We start from the raw sequence: 24,949 nt of genomic DNA on the forward strand, positions 1-24,949 counted from the left end.
TAAGAACATTAGTGTCTGGGAGTGGGGTGAGAACTCTTGTTTCCTGGGGGAGTGATGAGAACAGCAGATACCTAGGGAGGAGTGGGTATGTGGGGAGGGGTACCTGGAGGGAGGATGAGAACATTGGTATCTGGGAGTGAGGTGAGAACACTGGTACCTGGGAGGCGAGAACTGTTTCCTGGAGAGTAGGGAGAACAGCAGGTACCTGAGGGAGTGGGAGAAGACAGTGGGCTGCTGTGTGTATGATAATGTACTGGTTCCTACAGGGAGGATGAGAACATTGGTACCTGGGGAGGGGATGAGAACAGTGGTACCTGGTGAGCCAGTAAAACTTACCTGGTGTCCTGAGACCACTGTGGCCTGGATGAGCTGAGATACTGTCACTTGGGGGAACTGGTACAACTTTAATCTGGGTCATCTGAGGATCAGGTACTTGGGTGAGCTGAGATACTATTTCTTGGGGGAGCTAAGGCCTTGGACAGTTGAGAACCACTCTTGGAGGGGTTAGCACTGTTATCCTAGTCAGCTGAGACCTGTCACCTGGAAGCCTGAGGCACACTTTTTCCTGAGCAGCAGAGCCCACTGCTAACAGTGTTGAGGTCACTGTTAAGCAGTGGACGGAGAACAGTGTTCCATGCGGGAGAGCAGACCACTGTTACCCAGATGGGCTTAGGACTATCAGTACCTGTCTGATAGGAGAACCATAGTTGACCCTCAGAGAACTGATACCCCCATGGCTTGGGCAAGTTAAATCTGTGTTGTGTGAATAGAGAACTGTGTTACACAAAGGGCTTGATTCCATGTTACCTGGAGTGGGGCTGCTGAAACATCTGTTGTCTGGGGAAGCTGGGAGATTCCCGCTATCATTCCAATGGTGAGCTGAGGTCATTATTCCCTTATGGTGCTGAGGCCATGCCCTTGAGGGAGCTGAGACCTCTGTTAACTAGATGAGTTGAGAACTGTGTTATATGGAAGAGATGCGAGGTTATCTGGGGGATGTGGGATCACAGTTAAAGGGGTGAACTGAGACCATCTGGTCTCTGAACAAAAGAAACACTGTTACCACGTTGTGCAGATAGCCCTTATCTGGAGAGCTGAGAATCACTGTACTTGGGGATCAGAAACTGACTACTCTTATCTGTAGGAGCTAAGATCATGTGACCTGAATGAACTGTGACCTTGTTATATGAGTTAGCTGAGACCACTGTTGCCTGCATGAGCTCATAATCAGAGCTACCTGGGAAAGGAGAGCTTCCTGTTTCTTGAGTGAGCTGAGGACCACTATTAACTGGAGACCAGGGAAGAATTGTCCTGGGTTGGATGAGGATGGCTGTTAATTGGAAATCAGTGAAGAATTATCCTGGGTCAGATGAAGATGGCTGTTACCTGGAGACCAGGGAAACTCTATCACGGATGGGGAGAGAATGCCTGTTTCCTGGAGGATCTGAGAACAACTATTACATTGGGGAGGGGACAGGTGCTAGTTGAAGAGGTGATAACACTGTCACTTGGAGGATTAGAGCTCAGTGTTGCGTGAGTAGGCAGAGACCATTGTTACCTGGAGAAGCTGTGCCCACTCTTATCTGGGTGAGTTGAGAGTAGTGCTAAGTGGATGAGCTGAGAAGATCATATCAATGATAGGATCATTGAGACCACATTGCCTCTGGGAGTCTTGATTGCATGGGTAATCTGAGCCACTGTTGCCTGGGGGAAGCAACTCGGCTGTTACCTGGTACTGTGGGAACTAGTGTGACACTGGAGAGCAGAGGCCGCATGGGAAGCCGGAGAACTACTGTTACGGGTTAGACTGAGAGCCACTGTTACCTGGGAGAGGTGACATGACTGTCACTTGGATAGATGGGATTGCTGTTACCTGAGAAAGCTGAGAAAATTGGAGATATGATAACTCCAGTGATTACCAGTGAGCTGACAGCTGATGTTATGTGAAACCCAGAGACTCTCTTAGTTGGAAGAGCAGAGAACCACTGGGGAGCCAAGATCATTGATGCTTGTGGAATCTGAGCATTGTTAGGAAGGAGTTCAATACCATTGTTACCTGAGGGATCTGAGATCGTTTTAAGCCTGGGGGATCGAGACCATTGTTCCCTGGCAGACATCAAAGCATAATTTCTTGGGAATCTGAGATGCATGTTACCTAGAGAATAGGAGAACACTGTACTTACAAATTGGAGAGGATTATCACCTGAAGGATCTAAAGCATTGTAGTTAGGAAGATCAAGACCAGTTAACCCGAGGCATCTGAAAATACTGTAACCCAGAAGACCAAGGCCATTGCTACTTCTCTGAGCTGAGAATGTTGACACTTGAGGCATTAGAATATTGGTACCTGGGGGAATCTGAGAAGACTGTAACCTGAGGGTTCTGAGAATATTATAGTCTTGGGGAATCGAGGCCATTGATACCCAGATAACATGAGAAAATGTAATTTGTACAGATCAAGACCCTTGTCACTTGACTGAGCTGAGAGCCTTGCAACCTTGGGGACCAAGAACATTGTTACCTCACTAAACTGAGAACCTTGTAGCCTGAGAAAATGAAGAACATTGTTACCTGACTGATCTGTGAACTTTGTAACATGGGGAATTAAGACCATTATTTCCGGACTGATTTGAGGAAATTATGACTGGTGGGGATAAAGACCATTATGTTATTTGAGTGATCTGAGAACATTGTGTGCCTTAAGATCCTTGTCAACTTTCTGATCTGAGGACATTGTAAACTGGGGGGATAGATAGCTGGGACTTGACTGACCTAGGAACATTGCAGTTTGGAGAGGGAAGACCATTGTTACTTGGCTTATCTGATAACATTTCATTTGTGGACACCAAGGTCATTGTTACCTGGCTGAAGTGAAAGCATTGTAGCCTTGAAGGATCAAGGACATTGTTACCTGACAAAATTGAGAACATTGTAACCTGGGAGAATTAAGACCATTGTTACCTGATGATCTGAGAACATTGTAATCTGAGGGAGGACAAATACCATTGTTACCTGCATGATATGAGAACATTTTAGCCTTGGGGGATAAAGACATTTATTAACTGACTTAAAAGAAGACATTTTAACTTGGGGTAAAAAAGACAATGTTATCCCACTCAACAGAGAACATTGCAACCTTGTTGAATCTATACCATTGTTAAATAATTGATCTTAAGAACACTGTAACTTGTGGGGCTAAAGAACACTGTTACCTAACTCATCTGAAAACATTGCAATTTTGGGGTGATAGCCATTTTTGTGTGAATTGAAAGCATTGTAACCTGAAGGGGAAGCAAGACCATTGTAACCTCATGATCAGAGAATATTGATATGTGTGGGGATACAGAAAATTATTACCTGGTTGGTCTGAGAACCATACTGATCTGAGAACAGTGTAATCTTGGGGCATAAAGACCACTGTTTCATGGTTAATATAAACACATTGTATTCTGGGAGAATCAAGTGTAAGTATTACAGCTTCAAAGGAAAGATACCCTGGTGGTCAGAAGCTAAGGATTACCTATAGTTCAGAAGTAAAAAGTATCCCAATGGAAGTGTTACAGCTCTGTTCTGGGGGAGGACAGTTTCCCCAGCAAAGTGTTACAGTCCTTTCTCCAGGAAAGGTTTCCCGAAGGCAAGTATAACAAGCCTGCCCCAGCAGGGGAGGATTTCTCCAGTGTGGGTGGTCACAGTTCTGCTCCGCTCTGCTCTACTAGGCTTTGGAGAAATGTTACAGCTCTGTTCAGCTTCCCCAGAGAGTGACACTTGGTTCCAGCAAGGAAAAGTTTCTCCAGCCAAACTGTTCTGCTCTGGCAAAAGTTGTTACAGCTCTGCTCCACTAAGAGAGTTTACCCGCAAAACGGTACCAGTTCTGTAGAGATGTAACAGCTCTTGCCAGAGCAAAGCAGAACAATGTAACCTGAGGGGATCAAGAACATTGTTACCTTGTTGATCTGAAAACATTGTAACCTGGGATAATAAAGACTGTTTTTTCCATGGCTGATCTGAGAATATTGTAATCTGGGCTAAAAAGACTTGTTATCTGGCTCAACAGAGAACATTGTTACCTTGTAACAATCAATACCATTGTTACATGTCTGATCTGAGAATATTATGGGCATCAAGACCATTGTTATCTTACTTATCTGAGAACACTGTACCCTTAGGGTATCAAGAACGTTGTTGCTCTATTTGAAAACATTGTAACCTGAAAGGAATCCTGACCACTTTTTTCCTGATTTGAACACCTTGTAAGCTGGAGGAGAATGGGAACATTGTGACTTGCGAAGATCAAGACCATTATTACTTGGTGATCTGAGAACACTATATTCTGAGGAAGACAAACACCATTGTTACCCTGGGTGATCTGAGAACATTGGAGCCCTGGGGGATGAACCTTTGTTAACTGACTGGCCAGAAAACATTATAACCTGAGGTGATCAAAACTTTTTTACCTCGCTGATTTGAAAATACTGTAACTTTGAGGGAAAAGACTATTGTTACCTTACTGATCTGAGAACAATGTAACCTTGGGGGATAATAACCATTTTTACCTGATTATAAAATATTGTTAACTGTAGAGAAACCAAGACCATAGTTACCTTATGATCTAAGAATATTGGTATTTGGGGGGATAAAGACAATCATTAACTGGGTGATCTGAGAACATTGTATCCTTGGAGAACCAAGACCATTTTTACTTGACTGAAAACATTGTAACCTAGAGGGGATCAAGCCTATTGTTACCAACTGATCTGATGACATTGTAATCTTGAGAGATAATAACCAATGTTGTGTGATTTGAAAAGTGTAACTTACATGGGAATCTAGACCATTGTTACCTTATGATCTGAGAATATTGTTAACAGAACGTTGTAACCCTGGAGGATCAAGACCATTGCTGCCTGACTGACCTGAGAACAGTGTTATCTTGGGCATAAAGACCACCATTACCTGGATGATTTAAGAACATTGCAGCCTTGGAGAATCAAGACCACCATTGCTAATCTGAGGTCACTGTAACCCTGGTGGATCAAATCCATTGTTTCCTGACTTGAAAACATTGCTGCCTCAAAGGAGCCACAATCTTTATTTCCCAATTGAAAAACATTGTAATCTGGAAGGGATGAAGACCAATATTTCCTTACTGATAAAAGATTTTGACTTGTGGAGATAACATTTTTTACCTTACTATTTTGAAAACATTGTAACCTAGAGGGGATTAAGACCATTGCCACCTGATTTCATAACATTGTAACCCAGAAGGCATCAAGATCATTGTTATGTGTCTGATCTGAGATCATTGTAAACTTGTAGAACCCAGATCATTGTTACCTGATTGGTCTGAGATTATTGTATCCTTATGGTTAAAGACCAGTATTTCTAAACTGATATGAGAACATTGTAAACTTGGGTAACAAGACTCCTGTTACTTGAATGATCTGAATACAGTGTAACATGTGAGAATCAATACAGTTGTTTCCTGGCTGATCCCTGGGGATGAAGACCACTGTTACCTGATTGATCTGAGAACATTGTAACAAGGGGTTATAAAGACCACACTGTTAACTTACGAATAGAAAACATTGTCACCTGGGGGGATATAGACCATTATTACATGAGTCATCTGAGAATATTGTAACTTTGGGGGATCAAGAATACTGTTTCCTCACTGATTAGAAAGCATTGTGACCTGAGAGAATCTAGACCATTGTTATCTCTGTGATCTAAGACTATACTAATCTTGTAGGAATGAACATTGTTACCTGATATGAGTACATTGTAACCTTGGGGGATAAAGACCATTGTTAATTGACTCATCTGAAAACATTGTAATCTTGAAGGATCAACATTATTGATACTTTAATATGAGAACTTTGTAACCTGGGTGGATAAAGACCATTGCTATCCAACTGATCTGAGAACATTGTTACCTCCAGAGATCAAAACCATTGTTCCCTATTTGAAAACATTGTTACCTGGAAGGGATCAAAACCATTGTTATTAATCTGAAAACACTGTGATCTGAGAATATAAAGACCATTGTTACCTGGCTAATCTGAGAACTTGTAATTTGTGAGATAAAGACATTGTAACTTGTGTGTGCGCATGTAGGGTGGGGGTTTAAGAACATTTTTTTTAGCTGACAGATCTGAATACATTGGTACCTGTGGAAACCAAGACAATTATTTCCTGGCTGATCTTAGAATATTGTAACCTTTGTGCATAAAGACAATTGTTAGCTGACAGACCTAGGGACAATGTAACTTTGGGGAATCTCAGTCAATGTTACTTGGCTTATCTGAGGACATTGTAACTTGTGGGATTAAAGACCGCTGTTACCTAACTGATATTAGAGCATTGTAACTTTGGAGGATCAAGACTAATGTTAGCTTACTGATCTGAGAACCTTGTAACCTGAGGGGATCAAAACTATTTCTATCTGGCTCATCTGAAAACATTGTATCTTCGGGGATAAAGAACATTGTCACCTGATTGACCTGAAAACTTTATAATCTGTGAGGATCAAGACCATTGTCTCTTGGCTGCTCTGAGAACATTGTAATCTTGGAGAATCAGGACTTTTGTTACCAACTGATATGAGATCATTGATAAAGAGCATTGTTGTTACCTTGATGATCTAAAAACATTGTCACCTTGGGGGCAGATCAAGACCATCATTTCCTGATTTGAAAACAGCTTAACCTTTGGGGGTCATTGTTACCTGTCTGGTCTGAAAACATTGTATCCTGGGTTTATCAAAATCTTTTTTTACCTGACCTATCTGAGAACATTGTAACCCATGGGGTTAAAGATATTTTTTTCTTGGTTTATTTGAGTACATTGTAACCTTTGGGGATTAAGACTATTGTTAGTTGGCTGAACTAAGAACATTGTAACCTTGGGTGATCTAGACCAGATGTCTGTCTGAACTGAGAGCATTGTTAACTTGAGGATTAATACCATTGCTACCTGTCTGATCTTAGAAGACCATCTTGACTGACTGATCTGAGAACATTGTTACCTGGGGCATCTGAGCATTGTTACATGGGGATTTCTAAGCACTGTTACCTGGGGGATCAAACCCATTGTTTTCTGATGTCATTTGGGAACTTTGTCACCTGATAGATCTGAAAATGTTACAACCCGGCGAATCAATATCTTTGTTAAGTGGGACATATGAGAGCATTGTCACCTGAGGGATCTGAGAATTCTGTATCTGGAAAACTGAGGCAGTTGTTACTTGGGGATCAGAGTAATTTCTGCCTGGGAGATCTGAGATCAGTGTTTCTAGGGGCGTAAGACCATCATTTTCTGTAGCATCTGAAAGCCTTGTTACCTTGATGATCAAGAACATTGGAACCTGGAAAATCAAGACCACTGTTACCTGGAGTCAAGTCTATTCTCACCAGAGCATCTGAGAGCATGGTCACCAAGAAGATCTGAGTGCATCGTCAGTCAGGGGATCTGAGAACATGGAAACTTGGGAGATTGAGATTGTTTTTTCCTGGGCATCTGAGAGCAATGTAAATTGAGGAATAAGACTGTTACTACTTAGGCCATATGAAAACATCAGTAGTTGGGGGATCTGAGAACATAATAACCTATGATATATACATATGCCTGGGGTTTCAAGACCATTGTTACTGGTGGGTTCTGACAGCATTGTTACCTGTGGGAAATATGAGTTGCTACTGAGGGATCTGCAAACATTGTAACCTGTGGAAATGAGACCATTGTTTCCTGTGATCTGACAGCACTGTAACTTGTGCAGACCACAGGAAAAAATGATGGGGGAGCTGAGAGAGAGCGTTGTAACCTGGGATGCTGAGACATCACATTCGACAACACTTTAACCTGGGCAACATGAGGCCATTGTTACCTTGTCATCTGAAAGCATTGTTTCCTGAGGAGTCTGAGACCATTGTCACCTGGGGATTTGAGGGCACTGTAATTTAGGACATCAGAGACCATTGTTTTGTAGATATCTGAGACAGATGACAAAGCCAGGGATCTGTGGCATAGTTACCTGAGAGACAGCCCTCTTATCCATGTGATCTGTGACTCACATGAGCTATATTGAGACTGTTTTTGCTGAGAGCTTTTGATGATGGCTACCTATAAGAGTTGAGAATTTCTGTTCACTGGCTGAGTTGAGACCTCTGTTTTCTTAAGGAGCTAAAAACTGCTTTTGCTCAGAAGAACAGAGATATAATTTTCTATCTGTCCTAAGAAGGATATTTCCTGAATGACAGCTCTCTTGCTACCTGGGCAACTGATACTCTGTGAACTGGTCTGTACTGAGGACACAGTAAGTCTTGGTTCAGTTCTTTGCTTCCTAACTTGTTTCCCTTGTATCAGAGGGGATTTTATCATCCATTGAACCTTGTCCAACTCCAGCATATTCTGTTAACATCCTTTGAAGACTTTCGGGAGCTTCATGTGTTGGAGGTCCCTGTCATATTAGAGTGTAGGGACCCCTGCTCTCTTTGTAGTCCTCCTCTCTGTTATACCTTTCCAGCCTTCAGGAGAGCTGACTACACACCTCCTGCTGAGCTAGACCCACATACACATGGAGTCATGTGCTGCCAAGTGGCCACAGGCCCTTTGTGAAGGGTTTGCTGTGCATAATGCCTGTGCTTTACAGATGGTTTTTAGACATTTTAATACAGAACTTTGATCTGGAATCTTGCCAGCTAACAAATGCCATGAATGGAAAGGTGAAACATCACAGTCTCTCAGCAGAACTCCAACTCCAGTGGTGCTCACACTGCCAGAGAACATGTACTGCCGGAACCCACGTCTCCTCTCTACTGCCCTCATGGCATCATTGTTGATCTTGGGAGAAGGGAGTCAGCTGCTTGAAACACACAACTGGCCCTTGGGTCCTGCTAAGAAGTTGGGCAGCTCATGACCATTTTAAGAATGATACAAAACCAGAACAGACATTATGCAAATTCTTGGGCATCTCCTTGGCTCAGAAGGAATCCTTCCAGACTCACCCAAGCTGTTTGACACACTAGCTACTCCTTCTGGCTAGTTTGAATGTCATGGGACACACAAGTCATCATTTGCTGAACTGTGTGGCCATGGAAGGACATGGCTTCCAGCCTTCTACTATTACTATTAGGAGCTGCTGTGAGCACTCACGTGCAAGGCTTTGTCTGCATGTAGGTTTTTAGCTCTCCAGTGAATGCTCAGTGAACCCATACATGGACCACATGGTGATGCATGTTTTGTTTTATGAGAAACAGCCTCACTCTCCCTTGGGGCAGAACCATCTTACACACCTGTCTATACATCTCCTACTTTGGGAGCAAGAATGGCTCATGTGGTTATGAAAGGGAAAGGGGACATGCTAGGGGCTTGAAATGTTCAGACTCTTGGCTTTTGGTGAGATGGATATACCAAGGTTCCTATGTGAGCAGCAGAGGACCATGTCAGGGTCTTGTCTTTGCTGGGAAAGTATTCTGTCAAGATGACGATGTTGGAGAAACACAATCAAAAACACATGTCTGTAATCAGTTATAAATAGAAATCAACAGAAAAGAGGTAGAGATGCCATTTAAAATGAGATCATGAAGAACAATATTGTGGCTCTTTTCTAACCTTGTAGTCTTGGTTGCTAAGAGTCCAGTCATCTTGTGGAGGTCCCCTTGCCTGCCCCCCTCACAGGCTTTTCTATGTAGACCCTAAGTTGACCTTGCTCTGGCCCCACATTGAGGAACAGACCTCTCAGGGAAATGTGCCGCAGACTTCAGGATGGCTGTGGAGCGGCCCCTCCCCAGGGGAACAGCAGGGAGTAGCTGGTGTATAAAGAACAAGAAGATGGGCTTGGCCTCTTCTGATGGGGATTTTGAGATAGGATACTTGGCTCACATTGTGTGTGTACACAGATGTATGCATGCTCGTGTGTAGCAGGGTGTACATGTACATATGTGTGCATGCAGATGGAGGCCAGAGGAACCTATGATGGTGGTCCTCAGGCATTGAACACCTTGAGAATTTTTCTGTTTTGGTTTAGCGCTTTTTTTTTTTTTGACATAGGATCTCTCTGGTCTGAAACTCTGTAAGCAGGTACGTTGAGTAGCCAATGAGCTGTAGGGATCTGCCTGTCTCTCTGACCCTTTTTGCCTCTCTCTGCCCCTCACTGCCCCTTTCTACCTCTCTCTGCCCATCTCTGCCCCTTTGTCCCTCTCTGTCTCTACCCTCGCCAACCCTGGGATCGTGAGTGTGCACCACCAAGCCTGGCTATTTCAGGGGATTGGATTCACACGAGCACTTCACCAGAAATGCCGTTTGCCAGCTCAGCTCACTACTTTCTAAAAGCCACGAGTGAGATCAGCCTTGCCGTTCCACCCAGGTATTCTGCATGGTGTTTGTGGGTGGAGAGATGGGACCACCACTCTGTGTCAGCAGAGGAAAGCAATGTAGAAGATGATGAGGCTTAAAAGAGAAAAGGATGGACCAGGGATGCCGAGTCTGAGTCATGGGTCAGCTGATCAAAGTGTGCTCATGCCGGCTGTGTGCCTTGCTTCTCCGGTGTCCAGGAAGCAGAGCTCTGATAAAGTGTTTGTCAAGGGCCACCTGTGCTTGTCTGCTTCATAGAAACGCCATTCCTTCAGGGAAACATTGGCCTCTTGACTCTCCTATGACCAATCGCTTTGCCGCATTAAAATGTGATCTGGTCCATTAAGCTGTCACATGAAGCCTATAAATAACTCCAGAAATTAGGTCCCAAGACTGCCTTTCACTATTGCCATTTGAAACAAATATTGGTGATTTACAGTCAGGTTGTTGAGGTGGCCACTGTTTTCCAGACCACCTCATCTCCCTCAGTATGGCTCAGGAAATGGGACTTGACAATAACCCCAAAGTAGGGAGAGATCCTGCCTGGTGACCCCCCTTTCTTGGAGCTCAGCCTCTCTAAGGACACTCATGTTACACTACCTTTTTCATAGGCTTAAAATCATCTCTTAATTGCTTATGATGTCCAATAACACTATAAATTCTATGCAAATAGCCGCTACTACCCGACATACCTAGGGCATAGTTCTGGAAGTTCTGTGCCTGTTCAGTAGAGATGTAACTATCAGGTACCTATTTTTGATCTACAGTCAGCTGGACCTGCCGACCTGTAATTATGGAAGGCTGACTTCATGTAGGGTTCACCCTTCCAAGAATTCTAATTTTAATGGGAGCTAAGATTCTTACTCTGCTTGCAAGCTAGAGAAACTTTTAGTGGTTTCCTGGGTACAGGCTAATACATCACTTGTAAATAGGCTAAAAGATATTCTCTTGACAGAAAGTGAGATTCCTGGCTCAGAAACAAAGAACAGCAGATTCCTTGGGTCTCATGTCCTATGAGATTTGTGGAGAGGGTCACAGGACACCAACACTCTCAGCAGGCTGCATTCCAGGGAGGATGCCCACATCCTGCACGCCTGCCTCCTGCTCAGACAGGGGTGGTCTTGTGGATGCGGCACCATGAGTAGGCCTTTAGCTCTGGTGGGAGGGGCTCCCCCCTCTCCCAAGCATCAGAACAATTATACTGTGGTACAGAGCCTAAGTCTCCCTCATCCTTGATGTCTGCCAAGCTGCCAAGCACCCCTAGAGATCTGTCTCCATAAAGACCGCAGATGAAATTCTTATTACAATGACCTTCCTGAACCAGTTCCTTCTCCAAATTTTGCAAGCAACATCAGTTTCCACTTTGATGACAAGTAAACAAGGTGGGCCCTGTGGGGCAGTCACAGAGTCACTCTGCTCGGCTGTTTGCTGGGCAAGCTGGCCAGCTGTAAAGAGTGCAGCTTGGAGTCAGGTTTCTCTGCAGCTATCAGGCTGAGGCTGCATCCTTTTCATATGGGGGCCACTGACAGTGGAGTCTGGTCATCCCTGCCCAGATGTGTCTCTGCACCAGGATATGGAGCTATGAGGATATTTTTCCTTGTTGTATCTGAAGAGGCCCTTATACTTAATCTTTGCTCTCTCCATCTCTGCCTAGATCTGGATGGGAAGCCTTCCTGCTCTGGGGAACTTGTCTCCTCTCGTCTCATCCCAAGTGGTCCTTGGGATCTTTTGCATTTCTTTTTTTTTTTTTTAATTAATTTATTTAATTATTAAAGATTTCTCCCTCTTCCCTGCCACCACCTCCCATTCCCTCCCCCTCCCCCAATCAAGTCTTCCTTCCTCCTCAGCCCAAAGAGCAAGCAGGTTTCTCTGCCCTGTGGGAGGTCCAAGGACCACCCACCTCCATCCAGGTCTATTAAGGTGAGCATCCAAACTACCTGGGCTCCCACAAAGCCATTACGTGCAATAGGATCAAGAACCCATTGCCATTGTGCTGGCAAAACTGGAAGTCAATCTGTAGAAGAATGAAAATAGATCCATATCTATCACCATGCACAAAACTCAAGTCCAAATGGATTAAAGACCTCAATATCAGTCCAAACACACTGAACCTGATAGAAGAGAAAGTGGGAAGTACTCTACAACACATGGGCACAGGAGAACACTTCCTACGTATAACCCCAGCAGCACAAACACTAAGGACATCATTGAATAAATGGGACCTCCTGAGACTGAGAAGCTTCTGTAAAGCAAAGGATCTTTTGCATTTCAAACCCTGTCTTGGCATCTGTTTCTGCAAGTACTAAATTGATGATGTGACTAGATCAGGAAGCCTACTGCTTGATGAAGGATAATCTGATAAACGGAGACAGAAAGCTTCCTCCAGCATCTCTGTTGTCAGAGAACTGGGAACTCCTGTGGTGAGCAATGTCTCTGGAGGCAGCACCCTGCGTCACCATATAGCGTGGGGCAGCTCGTTCAGGGTGTTTCATTATCACACCCCCCCCCTTTACCCAGGAACCACTTCACAACCAGAAGCAGCCAGGTACAGATTGTTTTCAAACTATATTCCTGGTTGAACAGCACAGAATTTCTTGTCCTTGAGGGCTTAGCTTAAGGTCACTGCTCTGCCCAGGTCCCCCAGCCTTATCACTGTAGTTTGTAAATCTTTTCCCCTATTGGGTGGCAGCCTTTATTACTACTGGATGCATGCTGTTGCCAGGCACCCACATAGTCCATCCAGTGTGGCTGGATAGAGATTTATCACATGATCAACAAGTGAGAAATGACTGATGTATGAGGAGCCTAACCTGACAGGCTTCCAACTGCTGCTTCCTCCTGTTACCTTTCTTTGTCCTTCTCTCTCAGATGTCCCCCTTGTCTTAATATGTTCAAGATTCCTTTATTTTCCCCTTTAAAAGAGTTATTTAATTCTACACATGTATAAATGTTTATGTCTGTGTATGGGTTTGTGTGTACACGAGGTCAGTGCCTGCAGAGGCCAGAAGATGTCCAGTACCCTTCTGGAGTTGAGTTATAGGCAATTTTAAACCATCCACTGTAGATCCTAAGAACTGAACTCGGGTCCTTTGCCAGACCAACAAGTGCTCTTGATGGCTGATTTATTTGCTCTTCCACTACTCTGTATACTCAGTGAACTCAGAGTTCCTCAGCAAAGGTAGAGTCCCTGTGAGAGGCTCCTGAAGGCTTTTGTGGTCTCTTAACTAGGCTTTCAACATCTCTGTGGGAGTGTTCCAGCCCAGGGTGTTCAGAGATGGAGATGCTACCTTTGGTGGCTCTGGAAACCCCACAAAGGTGAAGAAAGAGCCTTGTAGCTGTGGGGGCTTCCCCAGACAGGAAATGGTGGAATCTCTGGAGCTTGTCTCTGTGACTGAGACGGAGAGTGCTTTGATCAACCTGATGGCCACTTCTGAAAACGTCACAATCTACCCCACCTCCCCTCTCCAGGCCTTTTCCTGGAACATGCCCTGATCATTTAGAAAATGTCCTGTTTGTCTGGAAGCCAACACCCTCCCTCGGCACATCATGTTCCTGAGCAACCAAGGTCTGGCAGGGTTTTCAAACTCGGGGGGACGTCAAGTCCAAGTTCTCTGAGAGGTTTTATGACATCGTCTCATGACCCACACCTAAGATCCAGTCAAGTTGAGCCAACTCTTGGACATCCATCCGGGTGGTTAGTGCTGCTCCTCTGTTATCCATCTTCAACCATGCTAGCAAGGCTGTAACCTGAGACCTCACTGTTGGTGAAAACAAAGGAAGAAGGCTGTGCTGGCGAGATGCCCACACCGTGATTTCACCCGGCAGACCTCTTGCTCAACAGGGTCTAGCCGAAGCCGGTCCTTTCTAATTCCCACCACTGCTCCCAAGGCTTTTTAAACATGCTTCCCTCTTCTGTGCTGTGTGAAACAGCGTGTCTCGGCGTTCCACCGCCACCCCTTGCACCCTTTCTGTGTCTTTCGTCATTCATCTCGTGCCTTTTCCCTGCCACGACTGTGGCTCTCACCACTACTTCTTTCTATGGGTGTGCCAGTTGTTTTAAACAAAAAATGTGATCACATCGTCTGCCTTTCTCCCTCATTTTTATTGGAAAAAAATTCCCCAACTGCTACTAAAGATTTTCAATATATCACTCCCCTTTGTTGTAAAGTATTTATTACTGTGTTCTCTCGTGGGCTGTAATTTGCTTCACTAGCTCCGAGTTTTTGACATTTAGGGTGTTGTAAAAATTATACCATCAAAGCAATGCTTCAGTGAACTTCATTTGATGTACATCTTGGCATGTCACCAAGATCATCTTGGTGTAGGTTGATCAACTGGCTGTTTAAGAGAAGAAGCAAGCCTGTGTCCTGGTCAGCCACTGAAATTGGGGGCTGTTTGTTACAGCTCTGTTTCACTGTCGCCTAACCATGAGCTTGAAGAAGCTCTAACTTGAAAATCTATATACCAGCGGCAGTTCAGGGAGGTCAAGGCCCAGTCGGCAGTCAGCCATTCTTGGGTGAGCTTTGACTCTACAGCCCATGGGCCTAGGCCAGTCATGGGGCCCTACCCACCTGCATACTGAATTTGGTCCATGAGCCTGTGGAGTAGAGGCGAGAAAATAGGTCGATAATGTCACGATCCCTTGTGGGTGCGGGTTTGACTTTCCCTCATGATGGGTGTCACAGAATTTTGGCAATGTCTTAAAAAGTGAGATTTTACCACATAAATAACTCTGCCCCCTCACCCCCTGAGAAGCCTCAAACGTCATCACCTTTACCCTCACTGTTGATCATAGGTCGGTGTTGTTTCCTTACTGTTTGCTTGAACTGAATTTTAATTTAATTTGAAGTTTTATATTTTTTTATTATTGTTGAGAGTAAGAACTTTCCCCAGAGATGTGTTGTCCTTGGCATTTGTGTTTATTGCGTGTAGATATGTGTGCACCCATACCCATGTGGATGCCCGAGGTCACCCTCAGGTCTGTTAGTTCCCACATTGGTAGCAGCCTGCCTTTCTGCCAAAGCAGTTAAGTTTCACCCTCACCTGTCACCAGGTGCCTGTCCACCATCAGCTAGGTGACATGTGTACCCCCTAAAAGTGCCCACCAGGCACAGCTTGCTCTCTTGCCTCTTTTCTCTCCTGCCTTTTTTGTCTCTTGCTCCTCTTCCCTATTCTCTGCCTGTCTGTCTGCCTCTCTCATGTCCCCACTCCCTCACAGCCTTGCACTCTCCCCCTCTCCCAACAAACCTCTTGCACTGGTGGCTGAACATGGTGTGCTTGCTTAGGGGCATACATTGGCAGGGCCTGCCAAAAGGCACCCACTTTGCCTTTCATTTTTTCTGTCCTTTAATTGGTGCCAAGACTCAACAGGCTCTCCTGGCATTTGGTCTGGCTACGCTGGGATCCTACCTGCATGCTCCACCTGCAACAGATCTGCAATCTTCCACCTGCAACAGATCTTCTTTCTCATTCACCAATGGCTCTGCCTTCCATTCAGTACCGGCAGTTGGGTCTCTGTCAGGGATACCCACCTCTGACCATTCCCCGGGGTGTGAGGCTTCGTTTGCCGAGCACATCCTTCATCCCCAGCTTTTTTGAAGTCCGCGTACTGGACAACTGTGTGTTGCCTGGGCCACTAGCCCTGGGCCCCGTTCTTGTGTGCCAGTGCACTGAACAGCCTGTGCCTGCTTTGTGTCGTCCTCCTCTGAGTCCCAGGGACCCCTAAGGTTCTACCTTCTCTCTGATCATCTTGGGAATTGTGTCATACACCTTTTTGCTCCCGTTGGGATGTCTTTTGGAGAACCACTGACCACTCCTTTCAAATTAAACCAGACTTCAGTCTACCTTGGATCAGGTGTTTGGGGAGCAGAGAAAGAATTCTTTACTCTTTTTCTTTGTTCCGCGACTTGCTTGTTTCTGTCAGCTCTCCCTCTCTCAACTCTGCAAACATCCTGTCTGTCTGTTTGTTTCAGTGTGGGAGTCAGAGAAGCCAGCTTCATCTTGCTCAACACACACCAGCTCTCCCGCCATATCTGCTGATCTAACCCTCAGGAAGGTGTATACAGATCATCTGTCCATAAGTGAATCTAATTCCAAATTTTAGAGTTCGATTCTTCCTGAGTTACTTTCCACATGGACACACGTGTGCTTGTCTGACTTCTGCAGCCTGCTATACCCATGTGGGCATCTCTTCTGCTCGCTCCCCTGTCCCAGCAGCCTGGGAGGCCGGCTTAAGCTTATGCTCTGTTCAGCTGGACTCTCCAAGTGGCTCTGGCTCTTGTGGCCTGCTGACCGCGGGCGCATCTGCCCGCTCTTCCTCTCCTCCTGGTGTTCTCTCACCTTGCAGCCAGCCTGCAGACCCGCTGTGCTGTCTCTGACCTTGCAGCCAGCCTGCAGACCCTCTGTGCTGTCTCTGACCTTGCAGCCAGCCTGCAGACCCGCTGTGCTTTCTCACCTTGCAGACCTGCTGTGCTGTCTCTGTTTTTGCCTGCAGTCCTACAGTTCATTTTCCCTCTCAACTTTCTCTAGGAACTTAGAGGAACACACCTGCACAGTGTTCCACTTTGTGACCCTCTCTCTCTTCCTCCATGGACTCAGATTTTATTACAACACTTTGGTCTCAGTGGCCAAAACTGGCAAATTTGATTTCCAAACTACCACAAATAGCTAACAACTGCTATTTGTCATAAACAAATGATCCCCAAATAGCTAATACCTAAACTTGCTATACTTCCAAAGTCCCTTTCCTCTAAGGCTCTACTTCCCCGCTCCTAAAGACCTTATATCTCTATGATTTCTCTGCACTCTGCTCTCACAAATAACAATATCTTAAGATTATATTGTAAACTCTGATCTAAGGATTTGTAAATTGCTCATTGGGTATGGTTTAAAATCTGTATAATTTGTAACAAAATTTGGCTTTAAATTTATAACAAAAGACTTATAATTAAAATTCTATACATGGGCATATATGTGTGTGTGTGTGTGCTTCAGCTTCTATTTAAGATGTATATGTATGTGTGTGTGAGAGAGAGGGACTTGGATTTTTGACTCTATATGCGTATATGTACATATCTATTGCTGGATTTAACACTGCGTGTATGTGTCTGTGCATATATGTGCTTATAACTTAACTATTGTCTAGAAAACATGTTTCATTAGCAGTCACGTGGCTCTCCTCCAGCGTGGCAGGTGACCTCATCAGGATGTAGATGGCCACATGAGCCTCATGTCCTAATGAGCTCTGTTCATTGTATCTCCTTTTAGACTAAGAAAACAGCAAGTCTCAAATATTTTGGATTAGTATGAACTTTTGTATGATGATAGAAATGTTAAGTTATATTTGTTACAACATATTGTATATGATTAGACTCTGGTTTGGAATATACTCTATATGGTCATAAAAATTTAAGGTTATAAAGATGTATCATATTAACAAAAGATGACTTAGAAATTTACACCTAAGTACTTACGTCTTTGCTATGTATCCAACATCAAGTTTCTAGAAAACTTAGATCAATAGCAACATATGTCTGTCTGATAAATGAGGTATTTGGTAAATAAGATATATATTCCATAATGGAATGCCTGGTCCCCTCCCCCCCAGAGAGTCCTTTTCCCAGGGGTGGGCATTTGGGCAGGGACCCCCATGGCTTGTCAAGGGCAGTGCTGGCCTCTGGGCTCCCTCAGTCCCTGCTCATAGGCCCCACCCATCTCACAGGCCCCCTTTTCTCCTGTTCCCATTTGGCCCTGGGGATCTTTCCCTTGTCACTTTTCCTTCTCAGGAAGCAGCTTAGCAGTTTGGAACAAACTTGTTCTGTTTCACCCATGGAGTGATTATTTTGGAATTTTTATTGAGCCCATTATCTATGATTAAAAAGTTTTATTTTGATACTAGAAGAACTTCAATTCAAAATCATTATTTTTAAGGCTAAACCTAACAGGGGCAGAACATAAAGTCCTAGTCTTATAAAAGCTGCTAACTTATTGTAAACTGGTAAGGATAATGAAGAAATGCAAGTTAATGGGTGGTCACCTTAAAAAGGAATGGAACGTAAAGTCCTAGTCTTCTGAAAGCTGCTAACTTATTGTAGACTGTTAAAGAACACAAGTTAATAGTCATAGATGATTAAATTCTTTAATTGTAGTCATGCTTAGTACTAAATAATTACTTACAGGGATAAGCCTTACTTAGCCCCCCTGTATGTGTTTTCAAATTTAAGCTTAAAACAAGTAACTAGAAGGGGCTGGAGAGATGGCTCAGGGGTTAAGAGCATTGCCTGCTCTTCCAAAGGTCCTGAGTTCAATTCCCAGCAACCATATGGTGGCTCACAACCATCTGTAATGAGATCTCATGCCCTCCTCTGGCCTGCAGGCATACATGCAGACAGAATATTACATACATAATAAATTAAAAAAATAAAATAAAAAAACCAAGTAACTAGAAACAAGCAAAGTTTGTCCATTCAGATATACCAAGTAGGTAGATGGTCCTCAATTGCTTCAAAGATCTGCAGAATATGGCATTTAAAGTATTTAATAAAAAAGATATTTTTTTTGTGATAGAGAGACATGTCAGCTCCTGCCAACTACTCCTATCGTCTCCAAAGAAGATGGATGGGAACAGAAGACCCTCCACCCGGAGTTTGCTTTAAATGTGGCAACACTGGTCACTTGGGGTGGGGGACTACCTTTCACCTTAACTGCTGCTCAGATTCTGCCCAGACTGTGGGAGAGCAAGACACTGGGGAGTTGATTGCCCTACTTTGCCTAGACAAGGTCGGTTGGTTCCTATACACACACCCCAAGTCCCAGCTCCACAGGAGTGCCTGGCAGATCTTCTGGCCTGGCAGCTGAAGACTGATGCTGCCCTGGGACCTCTGTCCCCAACGGCCATGGGGGGACCTAGGGCATTTGTCTAGGGAGCCAGTAAGTCTGTCATTTTTAATAGATTCAGAATCTGCTTGGTCTGAACTTCTGCTCTCTCAGGTGAAATTTATCCCCCTCAGATCTGACGGTATCTAACGACCAGGCAAGTGATAGCTTTGCCGGTTTAACAGCAGCAACCAAGGCTTCAGCTGCCTTCTCAGTTCTCTTGTGTTTAAAATGCAAGTTATAAAGGCTGGAGGACACGGAAGCTTAAATGGTGATTTTTTTTTAAAGTGAGTTAGCCGTATAAAAAACTGAAATATTTCAGATTTCTTTCCCTCGCTAAGTTATTGTTTCATTAAGATTCTAAAAGTTCATAGTCTTAACGTTCACCAGTGGAATTCTGATAACCTGCTAACCCCACTCTGGCAGAGCGCCACGACTGTTAGCATAGTTACACGCTCCAGATTTTAAATGCCCTTTGGTTGTTTTTCAAGTATAGACTTAGAAGTGCTTCTCATTGTGCTGAAAACATCTGTCCATCCTATGTAGACCCATTTTTCTGGCTAGAGAAAAGAGTGTTAATGCTTTTAACCAGAATAATTTTGGGTGCCCTATGACTCAAAAGCAGGAAAATTGTTGTAAGCCTAGCACAGCTCAAATGGACTCCAGATAAGTACTGTCCCACCTATGCCTGTTCCTGAGGTGGGACCTCCCCACCTCTCCCTGATCTTGGGACCCCCTCCCTCAATTACAGGGACCTAAGAGAAAAGTTCCCTCTAAACTTCTTAACTTTATGTTCTGCTCTGCCTGCATCCTGCCAGGTCTCCACAAAGTCTGCATCCCAGACAGCTTCAAAATGGCTACTCCCGGTGGTCCAACCTTCCAGACTGCTTCAGCGAGGCCTGCACTTTCCTAGATCCCAGCAACAGAGTGTCTCACAGAGCCCCGACAACAAGTGAAACAGCCCTCGATCTATCCCAGGACTTGGCCAGCATCCCAGCTTTCTCTGCACCCCCATTTCTGCCTCTCCTGTTACCCCTTCCTATTTCCTCACCTTTTTATAATAAACAAATGGGAGGAATGTTAGTTCCTGCCATGGCAGCGGCCTGCTCAGGGGCCAAGAGTGCTTTCCACTCAAGTATGAGGCTCTGTTTGTCCTCAGCACTCATGTCAAAAGCCAGGCTTGCTGCATACACCTGTAGCTCTAGAGCTGTGCACACACACGTGCGCTCACACACTTGCATGCACACACATGCACACGCGCACACACACACCTGAAAGAAGCAATGATTTTCAAGTCCTTGTGGAACATGAGAGTGAAACTCTGCCATCCATGAAGTCATTTCCTCACAGAGCTGCAAACTGCAAGGTGATTTTCTAAATGGCTCTGATTGTGATGGAGTTTGAAAGACTCGCAGTGTGGCGCGGGTAAAGACATTGGCAGTTGATCCTCTATTTCTGGGCTCTGCACCTGTGATTGAACTAGCTGTAGATAGGAAATGTGTGGAGAAGTTAGTGCCTGGGTTCTGTGCGGACCTTCCCCCTGCAGCGTTCCCCTGCAGCACAATATAAGCTACCCGGGTACTTATCTTTAGTGTGTGTGTGTGTGACAGAGAACCTAGACGTGATTCGAAGCCACATGCTTGGTCTGCAGGAACAATTCTTTTTTTTTTTTTTTACTTCTATACTTTTTATTCTTTTACCAGGTAATAAGGGACCATGTCTGCTTTAGCAAAATAGGTATTTCTATTTTATTTTACTTTTTAATCTTTTTTTGTTTTTTGTTTTGTTTTGGTTTTTATACATTTTTATTGATATTTATTGAGCTCTACATTTTTCTCTGTTCCCCTCGCTTCCTCTCCCCTCCTCCTTTTAATCTTCCCCCAAGGTCCCCATGCTCCCAATTTACTCAGGAGATCTTGTCTTTTTCTACTTTCTACTTCCCATGTAGATTTTATCTATGTAAGTCTTAGTGTCTGCATTGTTGTCTAAGTTCTCTGGGATTGTGTTTTGTTGGCTGGTTTCTTTGCTTTATGTTTAAAAACCACCTATGAGTGAGTACATGTGATAATTGTCTTTCTGTGTCTGGGTTACCTCACTCAAAATGATGTTTTCTAGCTCCATCCATTTCTACAGGAACATTTTATAGAAGATATTGGAGCATCCATGGGTTCTCAGGGAGGCTGATCTTTGATACAAAAACCCAAGGCTTCAAAAATAGACCTACTGAACTATGTATTAGAATACAGCATCCAAAACGTTAAATATCAAAACTTCTGGGATGCAGCTGAACAGTTGTTTCAGGATTCATGTTGCTCTGCTAAAGAGCCAAAAAGCAATTTAGGAGGAAAGGGTTTGTTTGGCTTACGTATCCTGAGTCACAGTCCTCTGAGGGAAGCTGAGGCAGGAGCCTGGGGGCAGAACTGGAGCAGAGGCGGTGGAGGACTCCGCTTACTGACTTACTCCTACGGCTTCTCAGCCTGATTTCTTATTAAAGGTGGGACCACCAGCCCAGAAGTGCCTTGTCCACAGTGAGCTGGGCTCTCCCACATCAACCATTAATCAAGAAAATGCCATATAGACTTGCCTACAAAAGGAGGCATTTCCTCAATTGAGGTTCCTCTTCACAGATAATTCTAGGTTTGTGTCAAGTTTTCAATGAAATCAACCAGCACACAAGTAGTTAGAGAAAAATAAATTCTTGGATTGGAGAAGAAATGTCCAAACTTAATGAGCAAAGCAGCAAACACAAAAGCTCTTTGATCTGAATAAAGATACACACTATTATATAGCACTTAAGGGACTGACAAGTCTACTAGGCTTCGTGAAGCCTTAAAAAGTAGACCAGCTTAGGGGCTGGAGAGACTGTTAGAGCGCTAGCTATTCTTTCAGAGAACCCAGGTTCAATCCCCAGCACCCTCCTGGGAGCTCAGGGCCATCTGTGACTTCAATTGTCAGGTCTGCGAGGGCGCTGCAAATATGGCGCATGTATATACATGCAGACAAAGCACTCATATACATAACTTAAAAAAAGTGCAGGTGGGGCAGGAATTGGAGCAGCCAAGAAGACACAGGTAAGCTGCACTGAGGATGAAGATGGCACAGAACTGTGAATGCAGGAGGCCTGCAGCACAGGCCTGTGATGCAGAATATAGAGGCTCAGGAGTTCGGGGTCATCCTTGGCTATAGAGAGAGTTGGAGGCTAGCCTGGGCTAGAGTCCTTGTCTTAGAAAACAAATAGTAAAAAGTGGAAAATACTAAGTTGGGTGAAGCACAACAAGGAAACTCTTAAAAAACATAATTACCTCTGAGAAAGGGAGTTGACAAATTTTTAAGATTGAATCAAAACCGATTTTAAAATACTGAAGAAGGCCGGGCGATGGTGGCGCATGCCTTTAATCCCAGCACTAGGGAGGCAGAGGCAGGCGGATCTCTGTGAGTTCGAGACCAGCCTGGTCTACAGAGCTAGTTCCAGGACAGGCTCCAAAGCCACAGAGAAACCCTGTCTCGAAAAATCAAAAAATAAATAAATAAGTAAATAAATAAATAAATAAATAAATAAAATAAAATACTGAAGAAATGGCATGCATGGCTTAAATGCTACTCTGCTCAGTGTGACACAAAATGCCAGGAGCAGATGGTTTTGCCAGGAATTCTAGCAAACAGCCAAGGAACAGTTCCCATACAGAATGTTCCAGAGGAGAGGTCTCTCTCTGACTCACGTTCTGGGGAACAGCTTTAGGAAGGCAGACCAGACAGCACGAGAAGGAGAAAGACATCTCCCCTCAAGAGCAGAGCCCACTGCATGGCAGCATCAGAGTCTAGCCGTGCATCTCAGAGGGGCCGTGGCAAAGCAGCGTGTTTAAGGGCTGTGAGGTGGGCTGTGCAGCGAGAGTCTGTTCAGGTCATTTCCCACAATAACTATTTAAAACTCTACAGCCATTGGTAGTTCACCTCCCCAGACACAGGGAACAGAAACAAGGCTCTGCTCCCTGGAACAGAAAACAGCTGTAAACAGCCCAAGAGCCACGCTGTAAGAAGTAAAATATCAGACTCCTTTTCAAAGCTTTATTTTAGATTTTATTATTTTTAAAGAGTGTTTTGTCAGCTTGTATGTCTGTGCACCATGTACATGCCTGGTGCTTAAGGACACTCGAAGAAGGCACCAGATCTCCTGATCTAGAGTTAGAGACAACTGTGAGCTACCACATGGGGCTGAGAACTGACCCCAGGTCCTCTGAAAAGCCATAAGAGCCTTAACTGCTGAGCCATCTCTTCAACCCCCTAAAATATTTTCCATCTTCAAAATAAAAGCATAATTTACATAATACTTTTGCATAATTTACATAATAAAAGCTTGTTCATGGATTGCTGTGTTTGGGTCTATGTACGTCCTGTGCAATGACTAAAGGTTAAATACCCGGATGTTATTGGTTATTATGTGAAAAATACTCAAAATCCTTTCTGCTAGCTTTTTTAAAAAATTAAGGAAAGAGACCAGGTGTGGTGGCACACTCCTTTGATCCCAGTACTTGAGAAGCAAGGGCAGGAGGAGCTCTGTGAGGTTAAGACCAGCCTGGTCTACATAACATGTTTAAGTCAGCCAGGGTTAAGTGGTGAGACTGTCACCCTAGAAGGGGTGTTTCCTGTCTGCTCCTGGGGCACCGAGCATGGCTTCTTCTTTGGGGGAGTTGTTGGAAAAGTCCCCCATGAAAAGAGCGTGTGGTGTCCTTACAGATGAGTCCAAGACTGAGACAGAAATAAAGAGCAAGGTGCAACCCCAGAAGAATCCAGAACTTGACAATGAATAACTGCCACGGTTGCTTTCATTACCAGAGGATATGCAGTAGAAGTCAGTCATTATGGATGGGGTCAGTCAGACACATTTGTGAACATCGACACCATCTTAACTGGAGTTCATCAGGTTCCCACCGAGAAGGCGAGCACATTTCGCAGAGAGGACAGTTGATCTTTTGGTAAAGAATCTCAATGGCAAGAGTCAATCCATGATGGTGAAACTCATCTCAGCAGAAGGCAGTTCAAACAAAAGGGAGGAGGGGCTACAGAAAACACTCAGGAGACTAGTTGGAAAGAGAAGACAAAGAAGAGCCTCGAGGGCTTAAGGAACTGTCTAAAGCAAACCTGTGGAGCTGGAGAAGAGGGCATGAGGGGACCAGCTATAAATCATGGTGGGATGAAGAGAGAAACAAGCTACGGGAAGAATTTGAGGCTTTAATTTCTCCTGGAAACTGCCGTGGGAATGCTTGTTTCCAGTGGGGAACGGTGTTGAACTGCACATATAAATTTAACAGATGAATTGTCTGCACAGCCTTCTAAGTAAAAACAGCAGATTCTTCATTTCAAAACCGGGGGATTGGCTTTAAATAAATAAATTTAAATGATTAAATTTCCTTCTTCATTCACATCCTGGTCATTTTGTTTAAGAAAAAGTTATGTGGTTTTCTTATTGAAATATAAAAAGGAAACCTTATTAAAGAAAATGCTGCATTTTTTTCAGACAGGGAAGTAGAAACAAAAGTGTTTGCTTGCTTGTAACTGATGACATCAGCTCCCACTATTGTAAAAATAATAGTAAAGCCAGAACTTCTGAATAAAACGCAAATTTGCACTTGAACTTGAAAGCCACAATAGAGCTATCATCCTTCGGGAGCAGCTTAATGTTCACATTGCACAACACCATGTACTACTACCCAAGCCACAAGTGTTA

Source organism: Chionomys nivalis, chromosome 13, assembly GCF_950005125.1.
Source record: "Chionomys nivalis chromosome 13, mChiNiv1.1, whole genome shotgun sequence".
Lineage (NCBI taxonomy): Eukaryota > Metazoa > Chordata > Mammalia > Rodentia > Cricetidae > Chionomys > Chionomys nivalis.